A 19,231-nucleotide genomic window follows, 5' to 3' on the forward strand; every position below is an offset into this window, starting at 1 on the left:
AAGTAAGGCTCTCAAACATCGCTCGACGACTACATAGGTATTTGCATCCTGCTGAGATCACTTCAATCTAAAATAGGACGCAAATTAGAAGTCGTAAAATTATTGGCGTCAATACGACAATCGTAACCAAGCTCTCAAAATCTAGCATTTTACTCCAAAATCGCAAAAGCTGGCAGATATGAAATCACAGCATACAAAAGAAAGAAGAACACGATTTCAGCACACTAGTTTCGACGCAAATAAGTCAACACTTGGTTAAAGAACTTCATCATTAGTTAGACTGTTCCTATCCTTAGCAACTCTTGTGAAGAAGGAATACTTGAAGCAAATACGCTTGTGCGGAAGGGAGTGAATGTTAAATTATACCTTTGTCTGGTGGCATATCCGGATGACAAAGATATCGCTTTTGATGTATCAGTGTTGTAGTAGCCCATAAATTAGCCAGTCAAAATATTAATATGGGAACAGAGATTCCTCTGGCACAAGGCAGGTAAATGAGCTTTGGCCAAAAGAGCTGTTATTGAAGAGCGTCCCAAACTGTTATAAGTAAAGCGGACATAATTTTTTTCTGGTATGTTCTCTGTTTCATCAATGGCAGTTTTATTCAAAGAGTTACAGATAATAGAAGCATGGTCTACTAGTGGTAAGACATTTCTATAAGCTAGCAACCCAAGAGCAAGATGTTGATAATTTTAAAGCTCTTCTAGGAAAGAGCTGTTTTCGGTTTGGGTGTGCTGTAATATGGTCAATGTGGCTTTGACCAATAAAGGGTGTCATTCATCCAATGTCCTAAACATTTAAAGTGAGTTCTTTTATCAAGAGGTAGATTATTTGCACAAAACATAAATTGTAGAGGCCCCGTCCCCGTTTCACAGTAATAGTCATGAAAATATTTCCGAAATTGGTTTGCATTTGCCAGAATTGACACCATTCAATAATCTTCTGGAAGTCCTGATTCAGCTTTTCTCGGTCAGAAGAACTTTTGATCTCCGAGCAAAAACTCAATCATCAGCGTACAATGTAATTTTAACTGAAATATATGTTACTTTGTCCTTAATGAATATGAGAAATAAAAGCGACCCAAGCACGGATCCCTGTGGGATATCAGAGGCTACTGAAAGTAGTTCTAAAGAGTGGTCTTCGTGAACAAATATTTCTGTCAGTTACCTAGGTAGGCTGACAACCAGGTAATCAATTGTGTGTTCTTGAGGACGCCATTTAATTTATAAGGTAACTTCTTGTAGACAACTTTTTAAATGCTTTGTTGAAATACATAAAAAAATTGCGTCAGTTTGGGTACCATTATTAATTGCTACTGCAAAATCATGAACTCTTTCAGTTAGCTGAGTAGATGTATAAAAACGTTTTATAAACACGTGTTGATATCGTATTAATATGTTGACATGACGGATGATGGCAGTTTAAATTCTGTGTTTGCTTTCACCTTGAACGATTGCAAATAGAGCATGATTCAAAGGAACATGATTCAAAGGAAAGGCTGGGCGAGTCCCGCGCAGGCACGTCGCTTCTCCGGCGGCTAAGAGCAAGAACTCGCTTACATTTGCAAGCGACGCTGAACACTTTCCAATTTTTAGGATTGGAATGGCCTAAACGCAGTCGCCTTGACCCGCCATGGTCTTTTTCGGATGTTACCTGCAGCCTCAGTGTACTCCACCTACCGGCGAAACGCACCATTTCAACTGCAGAAGCAAAGTTTATGGTGCTGGTGGTGCTGGAACACTTGAGCACAGCGTTTCAACGCCACTTGCAAGTGTACACAGATGGTTCGGTGTGCGCACAAACAGATAGCTGTGCAGCGGCATTCTGCATACCATCCCTTGATGTGTCATGGTCTGGCCGACTAGATCGCGTAGTTTCCTCTACAACAGTAGAAAGCGCCGCAATCGCCGCGGCTTTGCGGAAACTACGGGCCTTTTCTGCACGAGATGCCGTGGTGCTGACGGATTCCAAGTCAGCGTTACAGAGATTACATCGTGGCCTACCTCTAGAGAAATTTACAAGGCAATCTCTGGCACTGATTAACGACCTGACAAAGCAAAGGATTTAATATAAGATTCCAGTGGGATACCATCACACGTAGGAATTGATGGAAACGAGAAAGCTGACGCCCTTGCACGCCTAGCGCTGACATGTGTCCCAAAAGTGAAAGCTCCAAAAGCTTTCCAGAACCCTAAGGGTGCAATCCGCCTTCACTTTAGGGAGATTCACAAGACTCCCCACGAAGCCTGTGTGACTCATGGATTTACCCGCGAAGAAGCGACGCTTTTATACCGCATCAGGACCGACTCCGCGTACACCACAGCTTGGTTATTCAAGACTGGGCTTCGCGCTTCCCCATTCTGTGCTTTCTGTGGTGACATTGGTGACATCGAACATTACATTTGGATATGCCCGCAGTTTGACAAAGAAAGAAAAGCGATGATCGACAGCTTACAAAAGAGCGGTCTTACGCACAGGACCTTTGAAGACGTCGTTTTCCCCGGAGAACCTGCGACAACCAGGAAGAGAGCGCAACGACAGCTGCTGGCCTTCCTGCGAGACACGGGGCTCATAGACACTTGGTGACACACCCCTGATCTCAACTCGAAGGAGGATCAAGCGGAACAATTGCCGGCTATGTATGCCAGGCTAACCCCGCCTGCTTCAACATCACCACCACCACCACCATCAAAGGAACACAAATAACCTAGATTTCCCAGCACGAAAACGTACTTTACAATGTCCCTAAATATTTCTGGTTCTCGACATTCGTGATAGGAGAACTAAATTTTTCACTGCAAGCTGTTAACACGGCGATGACAATTACCCGAGTTTTACACATGTCAAATACTACGCTTCCGCCATTTATCTACCTAAGAGCTGCCGTTAAGTATTATTTGGTCTTAAAGCCATGAGAAACGGAAGCGATTTGTTCGGATTCGCGTGATCGAGCTCAACCGCTCCGAGATCAAAACCTTTCTACACGGTCAAACTGAACATAAAATTTATTCCAATTGATTTTGGGTGATCATTTACTGCTACGCTTGCGAATGTACTCCAATCGAATGCATTTAGTGATGCCTCAGAACCGGCAGCGTTTTAATTCACCCAAATCGGTTTTGTAGAGAATAGGAAAACATCAATTTTTTGAACACAGTATGATGGCTGTTTCAAAAATTAAATTATGGGGTTTTACGGGCCAAAACCACCATCTGATTATTAGGCACGCCGTAGTGGGGACTCCGTATTAATTTCGACCACCTGGGGTCCTTTAACGTGCACCTAAATCTAAGTGTACGGGTGTTGTCTGCATTTCGCCCCCATCGAAATGCTGCCGCCGTGGCCGGGATTCGATCCCGCGACCTCGCGCTCAGCAGCTCAACACCATAACCACTCAGAAACCGCGGCGGATCCGTAGGAAGTCTGTGATGGACCCCTGTGCTGTGAAGCACAATCACAATGTGAAGCCTGCCAATGTTAAGGTAGCCGTCGCTTGATCGTGGTCACGGATCCTATGCATCCTACAGCGATCTTCGGCCGCCCACATGCAGCTTTTGAATAACGAGCTGCGTTCGAGAAGGCCACATTTGAAGCGGCTTTCCTAGCTTCTAAGTCACTAAAATGTACGCCAGTTGTTGATTCAAGTCGCCCAAAATGTTACCGGTCGCTAAATAGAAAAGTTTGTCGCTGAATAGACAAGGAAGTTGCTAAATCTAGCGACAGAATAGCTTAAATGACAACACTGATTGCAGAACGTTAAATTATAACACGCAAAGCGGATCTTGTGTTTGCATAGATGGTTAGGTTAGACGAACCCAACAAACACGGGATGATGCAAGCAGCGGAAGATGAAACTTGTTTTAGACCGCCCAACGACAGGCCTCTTCAGCATTACATGGAGTGCAAGGCTCGTCACATAGGCGGCTCGCATACTTTGACCCCCCACTTCTGACGGGGGAGGGGGGGATGCAGGTCCCCCCCCCCCCCCCCTCGACCATTCCCCGGTAGATACGCCTATGCTAAAGATAACTGCCTCTGTGTCAGCCCTGAGCAGAGCTCGTCCGTGGCATAAATGAATCCTCTCGCTCTGCTTCATCTCGCTTTTCGTGATTATGTTGGTTTACAAGATTTCTTGTCCACCACCGATTGGTCACTGGTTGCAGACAAAACCAATGTTGATGGCCAAGTAGGTCTGTTTACGGAGCTTGTTTTGAGCAGTATGCGCAAATACATTCCCCAGTACAGACCTAAACGCTCTAAATATCTCTACTGGTTCTCGTCTGAACTTATAAATGTCCCGAAGCATAGAGATCGCGCGCCCCAACAATCTTGAAGTCTTGTGCTTAATGAATGGAGAGAAAAATTCCGCTGTGCTCTGGCTCTCTGCAAACGCCTCTATAAGCGGGATCACGACTTAGATATTGCATTTTTGGAAAAAAAGCGCCTCCGACCAGCCGACGGTATTTTGGAAGTATATCCGCAAGCGGCTCTAGTAGACGTGGAGGATGTTTTCGCCTGCTTGACTCTAGCGGAGTAGAAGTCCAAGCAATTGCGGAATGTTTTTCTGCCCATTTTGCATTCTTATATAAAGTTCAGGTTTCAACGCTGGTGTCAACCAGCTCCACACGACGGTTCCTACATCTAGTGCTGTGTTGCTTGATGAAAAGCTCATCCACGGATGCCTTAAGCGATTGAAGCCTTCTTTATCCTTCATGAGGCCCTGACGGCATCCCCTCCGCAATTATAAAAGCTTATGGCAGTATATTTGTCCCAGTATTGACATCCATATTTAGTAATTGTTTGAATGCTTCCGTTTTCTCTCCCATGTGGAAAACTGCTCGTGTTATTGCTGTAATTAAGTCTGGCTGTAAACCCGATATCTCTAATTATCGCCAAATTTCACTTCGGTGTGCCACGTCTGAGGTTTTTTGAGCTTGTTCTTCACAACATATTTTCTTTTACTGTGAAGAACTTATTTATTCCGAATCAGCATGATTTCTCACTGGCCGCTCCACTATTACAAACCTCGCAAGCTTCTTGACACAGATATCCGCGCCGGTACTTCAAAGGGAGCAAGTTGACACCGTTTACTGTGACCTCAGCAAATATTTTGATGTAGTCAGCCACTCACTGCTTCTGATAAGACTTACGCACTGGTGTTGACTCGTCAGTTGTAACCCGCTGTGGTTGCTTAGTGGTTATGGTGTTGGGCTGCTGAGCACGAGGTCGCGGGATGAAATCCCGGTCACGGCGGCCGCATTTCGATGGGGGCGAAATGCAGAAAACACCCGTGTACTTGGATTTCGGTGCACGTTAAGGATTCCCAGGTGGTCCAAATTAATCCGGAGTTCCCCACTATACGGCGTGCCTCATAATCAGATGGTGGTTTTGGCACGTAAAACCCCATATTTAATTGTCAGTTGTCAATCTCTTGCGCGGTTATCTTCTTGATAGATCCTGTTATATTAATTTCAATGGCCAAACGTCTTTTTTTTTTACATGGCAACTAGCGGCATCCATCAAGGATCAGTATTAGGACCACTCCTTTTTTATTTTTAATAATGACGTACTTACCGCTATTCGGAACTCTTCTTTCCTTCTATATGACATCAAGATTAAAAAAAAAAAAAAAACAGAATTCACATTGTTTATGACTGCCGCACCCTGAAGTCGGGCCTGTTTTGTTTTTCTAAATCGTGCACCTCACCTTGAATGCTGCTAACACCAAAGTCATGAGTTTCACCCGCAAAACAGGAAGCATTTCTTTTTCTTATTCGGTAAATTCTGCACGGTTGTGTAAGGTCTCTGAGATCAATGATCTCGGTGTACCTTTTGATACAACGTTACACTTTTCCGCTCACACTAAACGCGTTGCAATGCGGGGCATGCGCACTCTTGGCTCTGTTTGCAGACTGTCGAGAGAATTCAATTCTCCTACACCGTTCCGCAAGTTATGCACAACAATCTGTCTTGCTCAACTCGAAAACGCGTTCGTCCCCTGGAATGGATAAAACACTCGTATGAGCAAGACCTTTTTTCTTTCTTTTTGTTTTCGAGAAGACCATGTAGTGTATGTAGATCTGTTGAAAGCGCTCAAGATTTTTTTTTTTTTTACATTTACAAAGCTGTTGCATCCAATCACATTTGTCTTAACATATTTCTCACCCTTACTTTCTTCCTTTTTCCGCCCTCTTCCTTCTCCTATATAGGGCCTGTCTGTCCCCGATCTTTGTCATTACGCAGAGTAACATGTAGGCACTTGTACCGGGATATTTTTATGCTGAAAACACATTTAGAAAAGGATGACTTAAACAGTACAAGGACGCTTTCTTCGCTACTTGCCCTTAAATTGCAGCGAGTACAAACAGTAATTACATTTATTTACTAAAATTGTTTATTAACTTTTTAAGTACTGATTTTATGATCCACGTCCCTGGGATAGCATGTCCTTTGTACCAGAGTGGCGACCTGTGTCGCATACTTTGTGAGGAATAATAATATTAGCTGTATTTGCTTGTTCACCTAACTGACTTATGATATGCGAATGATTCCCATAACGGCCTCTTCGATGTGGACGCGAAGGTGGGAACTAGAGAATTGGAAACTAGAAAGGGAAAATTATAAAGGCGAACGGGTCTGGGGCGTGCTGTAATTGGATAAAATGTCATAAGGAAGTGCGGCGCAAGAAAAAAAGACAATAAAAAATAAAATTTTTGAGCAGCGCACAATTCTATTTGAAGAAAGTGAGAAGAAGGAAAAGAATGAACGAGGAAGATGGGAACGGAAGGCAGAAGGACCCTTACAAGCCAGTATGCCGCTCTTCCCCCATTCGCATATCCAGCCTTGAAGCCCCCGCATCTCACTCACCCCCTCCCCCCTCCAAAAATATTAAGGAAGAAAAGGAAAGAAATGGAATGTGTACAGAAAGCGCACAACGCTTGACTTCATGACTCATGGCCGACGCGTGACAAATCAAGTCGGCGACAGCAGACGACAGCCACCCCGGCGATATACTACATATTTCTACGGGAGGAAAACGGGCCAGCAGACAACCGCCTCGGGTGGTACAGATGACGCCAGCTTCTGCGAGCTTTCGCGGACAGCCAAATTTTGCGTTCGAAAGAAAAAAAAAAGGGGGGGGAAAGAGGGGCAACAATACGGCGGCTATAATACAAATGCCACCAGAGAGGCAGGTTGACTTAGCACGCAGACGAGGGTGACAATGAGGTGCGGGCAGAACAGACGAAAAAAACGAACGAAAGAAGAGCGGCGTCGAGAGTAAGACTAGTGGTATACTCGGAGGCGTCCCGGACGCTAAAAGGTGCTGCCGGAATGTAGAGCACTCTGGCGTCCTTAGCCCTTTCCGTCTTTCTTGGACCTTGCCCTCGGTTTCGACGCGTTTCATTGGACTTGGTGGTTTACTTATTTTCGCTCCACGCCCACGGCTCTAACCCCGGTTGCTCCTGCTGTGTGGCGCTGCGTGGGGCGTTGTAAGCGTCGGAGGAAGAAGGAACAATCGCTTTGGCTCTTTTAGTTTGCTATAGCTCCGTTCTGCTCCATTATATATATATATATTTTCCTTTGTCGTGCTCGTCACAGCAGGTCTTACACAACGGCGCGGGAGTCTGGGGAAGTCGGGTTGGACGGCAAGAAAGAAAAAAGAAAGAGGGCGCATCGGTTGTCAGAGATGAGCCATCATATATAGAGGTGGTGGCGTGCAGTTTAATTGAAAGCGGTGCGTTTTTAATTATGTCTACGCCGTTGCCAGGGGCAACCCCCGTCAACACGTGAAAGGATGACTTGGTCGGGCTCTCGGGGTTCCGCGCGTCGTCGGGTTGGCATTGCCCCGTTCGCCCCTCCCATCCTCCCTTCATCTATCCGTTTCCCGGCCAAGCCGATGACGATGGCTGGGTCTTATTCCTTATTTCCCTCTTGCTCTCTCCCCTTTCCCCAGGGCGCCCAGGAATGCGGTGTGGGGACGGTGTGGAGCGCGTCGGGTCGGCTGGGCCGACGTATTTGCGCACTTGGTATATACGAAATATGAAAGCTTGTTCTGACCTCTTCGAGGCCCCGTTTCCTCGAACGCCATTTGGGTCAGCGGCAGGCAGACTTCGAGGCAGACGATCCAATGGAAGAAAGCCGAAGAAGGCGTTCGTGGGGACACCGTAGGGCTAGAAGAAAGAAATAAAGAAATGCAAACTGCAAAAAAGAAAGAAAGAAATGAAAGAAAAAGGAGAACACCAGAGAACCAGTCGAACACGCCTTTAAGGAGGGAGAAATTTTAGCGCTGACGGTTGCGCAAAAAGGAGCGAGTCGCTTTCGCAAACGTCCTCCGACCGACGACATTTTGCGGATTTTAAGGGGTCGGAGCATCTGTGCTTCTGAGCTACATGACGTAAATTTTGAAGACACTGTTCTGCGGTTTCAATAATTCGATGTGCGCGTTGCAGTGGCCTGTTGAATGCCAGCCCTGATTTGACATTCATCCACGCCAGGAATGCCCCCACTACTGAACACATTCGTGACAATATAAAGCGTGCTGAAACTCACAGTTTCGGTCTGCTATGCTTCGCATGCTCCGAGACACAAAATATACCCTGCTTCTCCCGCGCCGTTGGCTTTACCACTCAGTTAGGCTGCATGCAAAATAAGCCCCCTTTGACGAAGATAGATAGAGCAGTGTCATTCCTGGCATCGGAAGCTTTTGACGGCGGAATGAGATCAAATCTACATATCATGAAAACGCACAGCAGTACAGCATATAGCAGTACAGCATACAGCAAAACGGCACACGTGTTAAGTGGAAAGCCACGTTGGGGCCTGTGTGTTAATAATATAAGCCACGAAATTTCCGGTAGAACCCTTCTACGATGGTTGCATCACATCACGTCACTTTACATATTTAAACACGCTAAATTTGAGGTATTACATAAGGGGTAGGTACAGGTGCAAATAATCGTATATACAAAAAATCACCAGTCCTTCCCCTGTCTAGAAAATGGGGGTAAGCGAAGCTTATCGTGTGTGTATCTGACCTTCGTGGTGGTTTTATTTCTTTCTCTCTCTCTCTTTCTCTATTTCTGCCTTTGTCTGACCTTCGTGGTGATTTTCTATAATCTCTTTTTTTCTCACTCTCTCGGTCTTTCTTTCTCTCTTTATTTATTTCTCTCTCTCTTTCTTTTTTGTCCCTGGCATGTGCCATTGAGCTTGGACCCTTTCTGCACTATCACCAGGATCGGCCCACTTTTCAGCGTGACACCACCGCCGCCGCCACCACCACCACCGCCGACACTTGTGAGCCTAAAAGCTTTGCTTAATAGCTATAGAAATTCTGAGAATTATCTACTAAAGCGTAAGCATTGTTTGGCTCGGCTGTGACTTCGTTTTTGCTTAGTTTTGCATACTTGCATTTCCTATAGCTTATGCTCGTCTACCCATGGCCTATCCTGTGGCGAAGAGTGCTTAGGCTTTAGTAGACAATTCTCAAGTTTTCTCGCCGCATCCGACCCCTTCAATGCAATTGTACCAATTGAACCGGAACGCCGTAAGGTTTTATCTAAGAACCTTAGAATGCCGGGCACGAGCGCACCTCGACTGAGCAGAGTGGTCGAAAGGGCACACCAGCTGCCGCAGTAGCGCGTGAGGCGTTGCGCGAGGGCAGAATGCATCACCGCGATGGCATATCGCCCTCGCAAGCCTGTGTTATGAGCGCGTTCCTTGTCCACGCAAGCTCTCGCCTGCGTTCTGACTGTGCCTGCGTCGGTAAGGACCAATGAAAATGCGCCAAGCTCTCAACGCGCTCGCTTGCCCGCGAGGTGTTCATAACTCGAAGGACGCTCAGCAGCATTCAATTGGACATTGGGCCACCCCAAAATCTCAAGTAGGCCCACACCAAAATTTCAAGTTGGCCCACCCCCAAATTTAGGTTGACCCACACCCCAATTTCAATTTGGCCCACCTCCAAATTTAAGTTGGCCCATCCCCACATTTTGAAGTTGACCCAGCCCCAAATTTAGGTTGACCTAAGCCCCAAATTTAAGTTGACCCCCCCGAAATTTAAATTGGGCAACCCTCAAATTTCAAGTTGGTCCACTCACTAATTTAAGTTGGCCCACACCCAAATTCAATTAGCCCAACCTTAGCTTTCAACTTGCTCACTCTCAAACTTCAAGTTGGCCTACCCCAAACTTATATTTGGCCCATGTGTTCAAATTTCAAGTTGGTGAAACCCAATATATTAGGTTGGCCCACCCCTACTAAAATGGGTAGGGGTGGACCAACCCACAATATGGGTAGGGAATTATGGCCCAACCCATAATTCAAGTTGGCCAACACCCAAATTTCAGTTGGCCCACCTCCAAATTTCAAGAAGACCCAACCCCAAATTTGAAGTTGACCTGTCCCCAAGTTTCAGTTGGCCCTACTACTACCTATTACTACTACTACTATAAGCTTTCCCATGTATTTTCTAAGGAGCCCTATGTATTATCGTCATGGATACTGTCTTCTTAACTTTATTTGCTTTAAATTGTTCCGTATCACTTAAAAAGCTACCAATCATCTACATTTATACTATCATAACAATTAAATGTGTGAACTTTGAAAACTACGCATTTTTGTGTAGATACAAGGCACTACACGTTTCGCATGACAGGGCTGGGGAGCTAGCCAAAGAAAGGTTATGCTTTAAAAGAAATTATTGGTTAAATATGGCAGTTATACCGGGTGTTCATTTTTAAGTATTACGGAATTTTTACAGATCGCCTGTGGCAGGTAGCATAATTCTTGTCATTGAGCTGGGTTATTCGATGAGGTGGACATTAGCAGCACGAGAAATCAAAATGCATATTCAACTAATTAACAAGAATTCACTAATTAAGTTATTAGTTAATTACTTTACAACACATATTGCAATTTACGAATTGTAGCCGGTGAGCTTGTCAGGCGTATCTATTGGAATGAATTTCCAGAATGACACCAGTTTGAAGATATGCGCCATCAAACTCGCCGTAAAAATGCACTGCTGTTACCCTTACTTTTTTACCAAAATGCTGTTTTATACATTGAAGCACAAATGTAACTGGAACGCCCATGTTAACTCCATAATAGGGAGACCTTCAAAAAAGAGTGTAGATGATACCCTTGCAGACGCCTTTCCCCATTCAGCCACTGCTCAGATAGCGAATGATTTTAACAACCACTTCATTGATTCAGTGAGCAACATTACGAACGGGAGCACACCAGTAAATCTCCGAAACAACATTGCGTTCTCTAACGTCCATTCTGCTTTTCTGCCCACAGTTGATGAAACCGAACTATGGGATATAATAGGTTCCATGCGTTTAACAAAATCACCAGGTTTCGATAAAATTAGGATAAGAGATATTGCTGCGAATTTTGAGGTTCTTAAATCAACACTGCTTTACATATTAAATGAAACATTAACAACAGGTCAGATACATGAAAACATGAAAGTTAGCATTGTGCGACCTCTTAATAAAAAAGGATCTAGAAAACTCTACGAGAATTACAGACCAATATCAATCCTTTCGTCTTTGGCATGCATATTGGAAAAAATAGTCCATGCTAATATGGTTTCATTCTGTGATAAGTTTAGCCTTATTAACCCAGCGCAGTATGGCTTTCGCTCAGGACAGAGTACGATAGGCCTATTAGAAGATTTTAATGATTACATATGTAACGAAATCGATAAGAACAATGTTGTACTGACCCTTTTCGTTGACTTACAAAGAGCATTCGACACATTGGAGCATGAACTGCTACTCTCTAAACTAAGCAGCTGTGGCTTCAGAGGCCCGTATTACTCATTTTTTAAAAATTATTTAACAGGAAGGCAGCAATGTGTCCGTGTCGCGGAATCGTATAGTTCTTTGTTGTGTGTCAAATCAGGTGTGCCGCAAGGGTCCGTTTTGGGACCACTCTTGTTCAATATTTATGTGAATGATCTTGCTTGCTTACCACTAAAATCAAAAATTTATTTATATGCTGATGACACTGCTTTAGTTATATCTAACAAATTTGTAAATGAAGCCGATCGAGTACTACAGTCTGATGTGTCTAAACTACTAGATTGGTTCATTGGCAACAAAATGTTCATTAATAAATCGAAGACTAATATGATATGTTTTCACAGCCCATATAAAGTAGTTCCTGATGCTTTCCCTGTTTATCTTCATGCCAGTAATTGCGACGCATGCCCATGTGCTCCGGTAACTATGGTAAAAACGCTAAATACCTTGGTCTACACTTCGACAACACGCTGTCATGGAGAGTACACATAGAAGAGCTCGCAAGGCGTCTATGAGTTGTGTGCGCTCATTTGTATGCCCTAAAATCTTTGTGTGATGCAAATGTCCGTAAAATGGTTTACAAATCTCTAGGTGAATGAATCATAAGGTACGGAATAACAATCTACGGCTTTGCTTCTTCTAGTAGACAAAAGATAATTAACCGTATCCTAAAAAAATTGCCTATAGCCTCTCTTATGGCACAGTTAGTCAGGGGGACGATGTCTCGTTGAGCATGTGCCAGTCAGGCATGTTGTTTGTCGAACAACAAGTTCTGTTCGACATCATGTGTAAGAATTGTTTTTCTCCTACATTCAAAAACTTGAACGTGAAATCTCGCTGCTTACGTCACTTAGAAAAATATATTGTTCCTCGTGTGTACACAAACTATGGCAAGAGGACCCGTGCTTTCTACGTGCCGGCTAATTTTAACAATCTGAATGATAATGAGACCACAGGGTCATTTAAAGAAATAAAAGCATTCTTAAGGTCATGGGCGATACCGAAAGCCTAAAACTGTTAAAATTTCCTGCAGGATTTGTAAGCACGCTACAATCACGGTTCACATGCAGAAGAAGGCATCATACAATGTACTTTTTTTTTGTACCTGTCAGAACCTGTTTGAGCGTACGGTTTTAACCTCTGATGTCACTGTTTTCTCTTTATTTATTCTTCTACCTTGTAGGCATAAATGATATATGTTTTCAGTATTATAGTACCAAGTGTTTTCCCCCTATCTTTTTCAACATTATTTTTTGTGCTTTGTAATCCGTTTAGTATACACGTATTAGTACTACCTGCCGAATGCCCAGCCTGCACACAAGCAATGTTGCTTATGTGGGCTGGATCTGTAACTAGGATGTGAATGGATGTAATAAATATTATTATTATTATTATTATTATTATTATTATTATTATTATTATTATTATTATTATTATTATTATTATTATTATTATTATTATTATGTATTTCGTCCCACAATTTGGGAAATAATATCTCGATATCTAATAATTGCTGAAGCACCAGTGTGTCATTAAACTATTAGAGTGGCGTATGTCTTAATGCAAGCATAACTTGGCTGTTATTGACGGCAATTGCTCCAGTAGGTCCCTTAGATAGGGGAGCGAATAGTATGGAAATAAATGACAGTGCCACAGAAGTTTCAAAAGCTACTTCACTTTTATTGGTCTAGAATAATGCAACCAATATAACTGACCAAACAGAACATGTTTCAATGGTTGAAAAGTATTATGTCCAGCACACAGTCGTAATGTATAGTAACATATGCGAAACCTTTTCGCAGAATCATTCGCAATTCCGTGCGACAACATGTATTCATATCCAACAGTTATAACTTATCAGACAACATTGCTCCACATTATCATTTAGAGAACATTCGACTTACTAATTGTCCTACCCGTCGGACGCTCAGAGCCTGTGTTACGGAGAGTGAACGAACATAGCGCGACGTTTCTTCGTGCAGCGTTGTGCATTTATCGTCACGACGAGACACAGCGCGTCGGATGCTGCAGCCTGAACTTGCACGATAACAAGAAACCTACACTCACACCTTTCGCCAATGAATGCCGTGCGCTAGGTCACGCAAAATTTGGCGTGAAAGCGCACACTACACTTTGAACAAACACGCAAGGAAAAAAATTGGAGGACGTTTTAGCTTCGCATTTAAGAGTTGAACGCGGTAGCGTTATCGGACTCCATTCGCATCACATTTTTCTTTAGGAGTAGGCTTCACTGCAACACACAACGTGGGAAAGCCAGCTTACAAAGACCAAGCTTACACTGATCCCCTTAAAGTCGGCTTCACTTTTAAACACAAATGCATTACTGGGAAGACATTTTTACAGGAGCAATTTAAGCCGTCCTATATCAAAATGTGAAGGCCCTAGAACCTTTTTTCATTATTTTATTAATTGTTTGCTGTTGCCCCGAGGCGCGCGCATGCCCAAAATTTAGAAAGGCTCGGTTTTCAACATTCCCCTCAATGTTGCCTAGAACCAAGTATTTTTTTTAAACCTCCTTGTCTAGAACCAAAGTACAGCGAAACACGATCAGAATTGGAGGACGCTTAGGTTTTGTCTTTAAGAGTAGAACGCGATAGCATTCAAAGATCCCTGGCTGCTCATCAGGCTTTTTTCTCGTATATCCAAATTACAATCCGACGCTATCACGCCTGTAGGTTGTGGTTAAGTCGTACTTTACGATTTCTCTGACGAATTTTACTTTGAGAAATTTAATTTTTGTTCACTAACATCTTGCGCCACGCGGAGGGCCTGTGTGGTCGGGGTGGTTCGAGATGATGTGGTTCGGCATTGTATGTTTGCGCCAGACGCCGATGCTTAACGCCGACGCCGAAGCCGACACCGATGCCGGATTTTCTGCGACACGGGGCCTTTAACGCTGTCGCGTTAAAAAAAGAAAACTTCTACGAAACCGCCCCGCTGAAGTGAGCAACGCCATTCCGCAATAATAGCTGGCTTGCACAATCTTGCCAAGTCTCGTGCCAGAATCACTGGTTGGTAGGGGTCACCAAGAACGAACTCATAAACTGTGAAATAGAAACAAAATTAACATCTGGTGTTTTAGTACAGTAAAAATATTTGAAACGGAGTATTTACTCGCATGACAGCGTTTTGATGTAAGATTCTCTAAGATAGTTTTTTCGCATAGGTTTTCAAGTTTCAGTGTTTGTCCCCCCCTCACCTGGTTGCGCTTCAATCGTGCACCATTAACTGATATCTCTGGCAATAGGTATTGGCGCGCTTTTCGTTCCAAGCTTCGCGACCTATTTAGATGGACCTTGTGTATGGTGCGAACGTAGACATGGCCGACTCGGGTCGAAGTGTAGTATCTGTTCTTATCAGCTTAATATCTGAAACGGATTGTATTTGGACCCAAGATATTAAACTTATTTTTCCAAGTTGGCGGAGTTCTTCAAGCCTGATTTACCTGCACACACACACACACACACACACACACACACACACACACACACACACACACACACACACACACACACACACACACACACACACACACACACACACACACACACACACACACACACACACACACACACACACACACACACACACACACACACACACACCACACGCACCACACGCACACGCACACGCACATGCACACGCACACGCACACGCACACGCACACACACGCACACACACACGCATGCTGCACACGCATGCACACGCAGACGCACACACAGGATATCAGGTGTAGCATAAGTCAAGAGCTTTGAGCTCCCTCCCAATGGGCAATGAAACTCCGGTGGACATCCACTGGTCAGTCAGTTTTGAACATATGGATGTCCGTCGGAGATCCACAGAAATCCACCGGATTTGCTACGGTCGTCCACAGGACGCTTATGCGCAAGAAAATTGGCAGTCCGTCGAACGTCCTATGGCTGCCAAAACCGTACATTCGGACGTTACAGGGACATGAAAAACCATACACTTAGGCCTTTTCAGTACATCCATCGGACATCCACAGGAACCTATTATTGAAACTTGGGGATGTTCAACGGACATGATTTGGTTTAATTGCTTTACCCAATAAGCATTCAAACTCCTCTGGACGTCCACTGGACTACCGCTCCTGGATATTTTGGTCACACGGCCGTAGGACGTCCGCAGATCGCCGAAGGATGTACGGCAGACATCAGTAGGATTACAAAAGGCGCATAAAAATTGGCAGTCCTAAGGATGTCCCGCAGATGTCTGCAACGGATATACGAATGTTCCATGGATGCAGGAAGTACTCTAGGAAAAAAGTATAGTAGAAATATTTTATTGGTTTCATGTTATTGAATTATGAAACGACAGACCTGACACACTAATAAAGCTGATAGCCTGTATTGATGTCGACAGTAGCGCTCTGCACCAAAATGGTTTCCTCTACAAGGATGCATGAATTGTTTATTCTAAAGCGAATCTTTCTACGTGAACCCTCCCAAACTTCGAGCGTTTTGGCAAGGCAACAGTAGCAACCACGATCAGCACACACAGGGCAGCACTTATACAACGAATCCGAATCGTGGCCTATATATAGCCCCAACTGTTGTACCCCTACAGGTGTGCTGGCGGCCAGCTATGATCTCTACGAAATTACGCAGTGAAACAACAAGCGGTACCTAAATATCCTCAGTAGGACAAATAAACAGCTTGGAACGCATAAACACTTTATTAAAGCGATGCCTTTTCTGCCTTCAATCTCGATGTTTGGCGTGTTTGCTTGGTCAACTTCTTGCCAAGCAATGCTACCTATACAAGTTTATATCATGATCACTACTTCTGTTGCATCTATTGGGACTTATAAAACATTTTATTTGTCCAATACAAGTTTATATCAGTACTTGTATTGCTTTAATTGGGACCCATAAAACATTTTATTTGTCTTATGGAACACCATTGCCCTGATACGGGACCGGCAAAAATCCTTATGGGACCTGTACACTTTTCTATGGGACCTGTACATTCTGCTATGGGACCTGTAGGTTTTCTTATTGGACCTATATATTTGGTCTAAGACCAACAGAGATGTCTATTGGAATTTTTCCTAGGGTATAGTTTATGTTTTCATTGCTTACTGTCCCTCAGACATCCGTACGACAAACCGTGGGTCATTAAGGGATGCCTGCCGGATGTTCGCTTTTATTTATAATCAGCTGAGTTGCACAGTTGGTGTAAACATTAGCCTTCGGTAGAATCTGTGCTGCAAAGATGATGCAGTATTGATTTGTACACCAATGAAAATACAACTTGCACACCCATGAAACACAGATTCCAAAAGCAAGCTATGTTTACGTAAAAAAGGACACACAAAAACTTTGACACATATTTTTATTCATTTATTCAGCTTTTGCAGCTCTATAGCAAAAATTTCCAGCCCCCAAGTGCTGCAAGTGAAATGAGATCAGAGAATATACGAGTACCTACTTTTATTCTCTGATCACTGAGCACTGTAAGCACGGAAAAGGTTCTGTGACGCTGCAAGCAAAAATAATGAAACGGTCACAAAATCTTGATGAGCTTACGATCACGCTGTGCATTAGAATATGTCCATAAACCTGTCTCCGTTGGTACCTGAATGCTCTCCAAAAGAAGAAAAAAATAGCGGGTAGAATGCGAATTTGTTTTAATTTATGCTGCATGTTAACATTTTGAAGATTGGTTGATATTTCGCTGAGAAACGTTGATGTCTATTAAACAAACCTAGATGTGGTTCACATAGCTTGAATGAACTCGACGCCGGTTCTGAGTTCGCATAGAAATGCTCAACAGGGGCACTTTCGTGACTAAAAATCCGAACAAAGTCCGGCTCGGTCTGTTGGCAAAATGTCTAGCACGAATGACCTAAGGACGTCCGCAGGAGGAGAAGAAGTGGATGTTAAAATTGGTCCGATAATGATATCCACTGGATGTCTCCGGGACGACTGCTCTTGAACTTGGACGTTGGAATTTTCAATGCCCATTGGGCTTGAGTGTTTCAAACACGACGCTACCGAGTTTCTACAGTTCAAGCTAGTATGAAGCAAAGATTCTGGTGCAACTGCGTAATCACTTGTCATTCGTTGATCGCGAAACACGTGCTCGATCCGAGACATTTAAACACCGGAAACATGCTTCCTGCCACTAGTTATAGTTTTCCAATTAAGCTGCAACGATGCAATTACTGTTGAATATTTACAGTAAACTAAAGGAGATATAGCTTTTCCTGAGGCACGAAAAGAAAAAAAATAATTAATAAATAGGAAAGAAAGAGTGCTTTAGAAACCGCCCAGAGGAAATTAGACGCAACGCAATTCGGCTCACAGCTTTCGTGGCTAGAATTCGTACGTCATTTAATTGCAAATGAGCGCGGTGCACCGACTGGAAGGAGTCCGCTTCTTGCTTGACCACTGCTAGAAGTCAAAGACAGAGCCGAAGCCAAAGAACTCTGCCATCGCCGCGCGCGTTAGAGAAGAAAGCGATCAATGAAAAGAAAAAAAGAAAAGAAAGTTCAAAGAAGCAATCAGGCTCGAAGCTATAATACCTGAAGCGCGAAGGCGGTCTCGCGATCAGAAGTGTTCTCGATCAAAGAACGTAATACGAGGTGGTTGGAAGTAGGGAACCGCACAGCGGGGAGAAAAATCAAATAATAAAATCTGGGCGAATGGCGAAAAAAAAAAGTCACTGATTACGCCACACGTGGTCTGCGTGCGAAACGATTAAACTGAATGGTGCGTACTTCCAAAAGTGTACGAAAGAACAAAGATGTGTGAGAAACTAAAGAACATAGGTATACTTTGAGTTCCGTGTAGTAAACACGATAGTGCTAAATGGAACCAGCTTTTACCACAATTCTTGTGGTGTTGATCGCTTGCTTTTAATTAAAACCGCAATGTGATCAACTGTGCGGAGGACGGCAGCAATTTCTCGCGTTCTTACAACCACCGTTCGCAGGCAAAGGTCTCGTAAGTTTTTTTTCCCATGAAATGTCGTTCGTAAATATTAAAATTTTGGAAGCTGTCGTACTGCTATGATAAGGCAAACTTGAATGTTATTAGGACCATCGTTCGCCAACAAGGGTCTTGACGTTTTTTTTTTTTTTCACAATGTGTTGTTCGGAAACTCTGATATTCTCAAAACCATTGAACTGTGACAATAGTACCATTGTTCGTAGAGAAGAGTCTCATAATTATTTCATTAAATGTTCGTAAAGCCTGAAATTCTGGAAGTCGTCAAGGTGTTACGGTACGACAACTCTGAAATTCATTCGAATGGTTTATTGCGACGCCAGTGGTATGCAGAGTTCAGTGAAGTTGTGTTGCAAAATAGATCGGGATAACAGGCAACGGAAACAGGCCATGTCACCTGCATACCTAAAACTGAGGTGAAATAAATAA

At 43.6% G+C, this 19,231-nt stretch overlaps 1 protein-coding gene and 1 pseudogene across 1 annotated transcript in view; both read left to right on the forward strand.

Moving 5' to 3' along the window:
* The window catches only part of LOC119445928 (aromatic-L-amino-acid decarboxylase-like), a 141,746-nt gene that overhangs the window by 37,863 nt on the left and 84,652 nt on the right, over nucleotides 1-19,231 (forward strand). The window lies entirely within an intron of this gene.
* Nucleotides 15,151-15,262, forward strand: LOC119446950 (U2 spliceosomal RNA; annotated as a pseudogene).

This window comes from Dermacentor silvarum, chromosome 3, assembly GCF_013339745.2.
Source record: "Dermacentor silvarum isolate Dsil-2018 chromosome 3, BIME_Dsil_1.4, whole genome shotgun sequence".
Lineage (NCBI taxonomy): Eukaryota > Metazoa > Arthropoda > Arachnida > Ixodida > Ixodidae > Dermacentor > Dermacentor silvarum.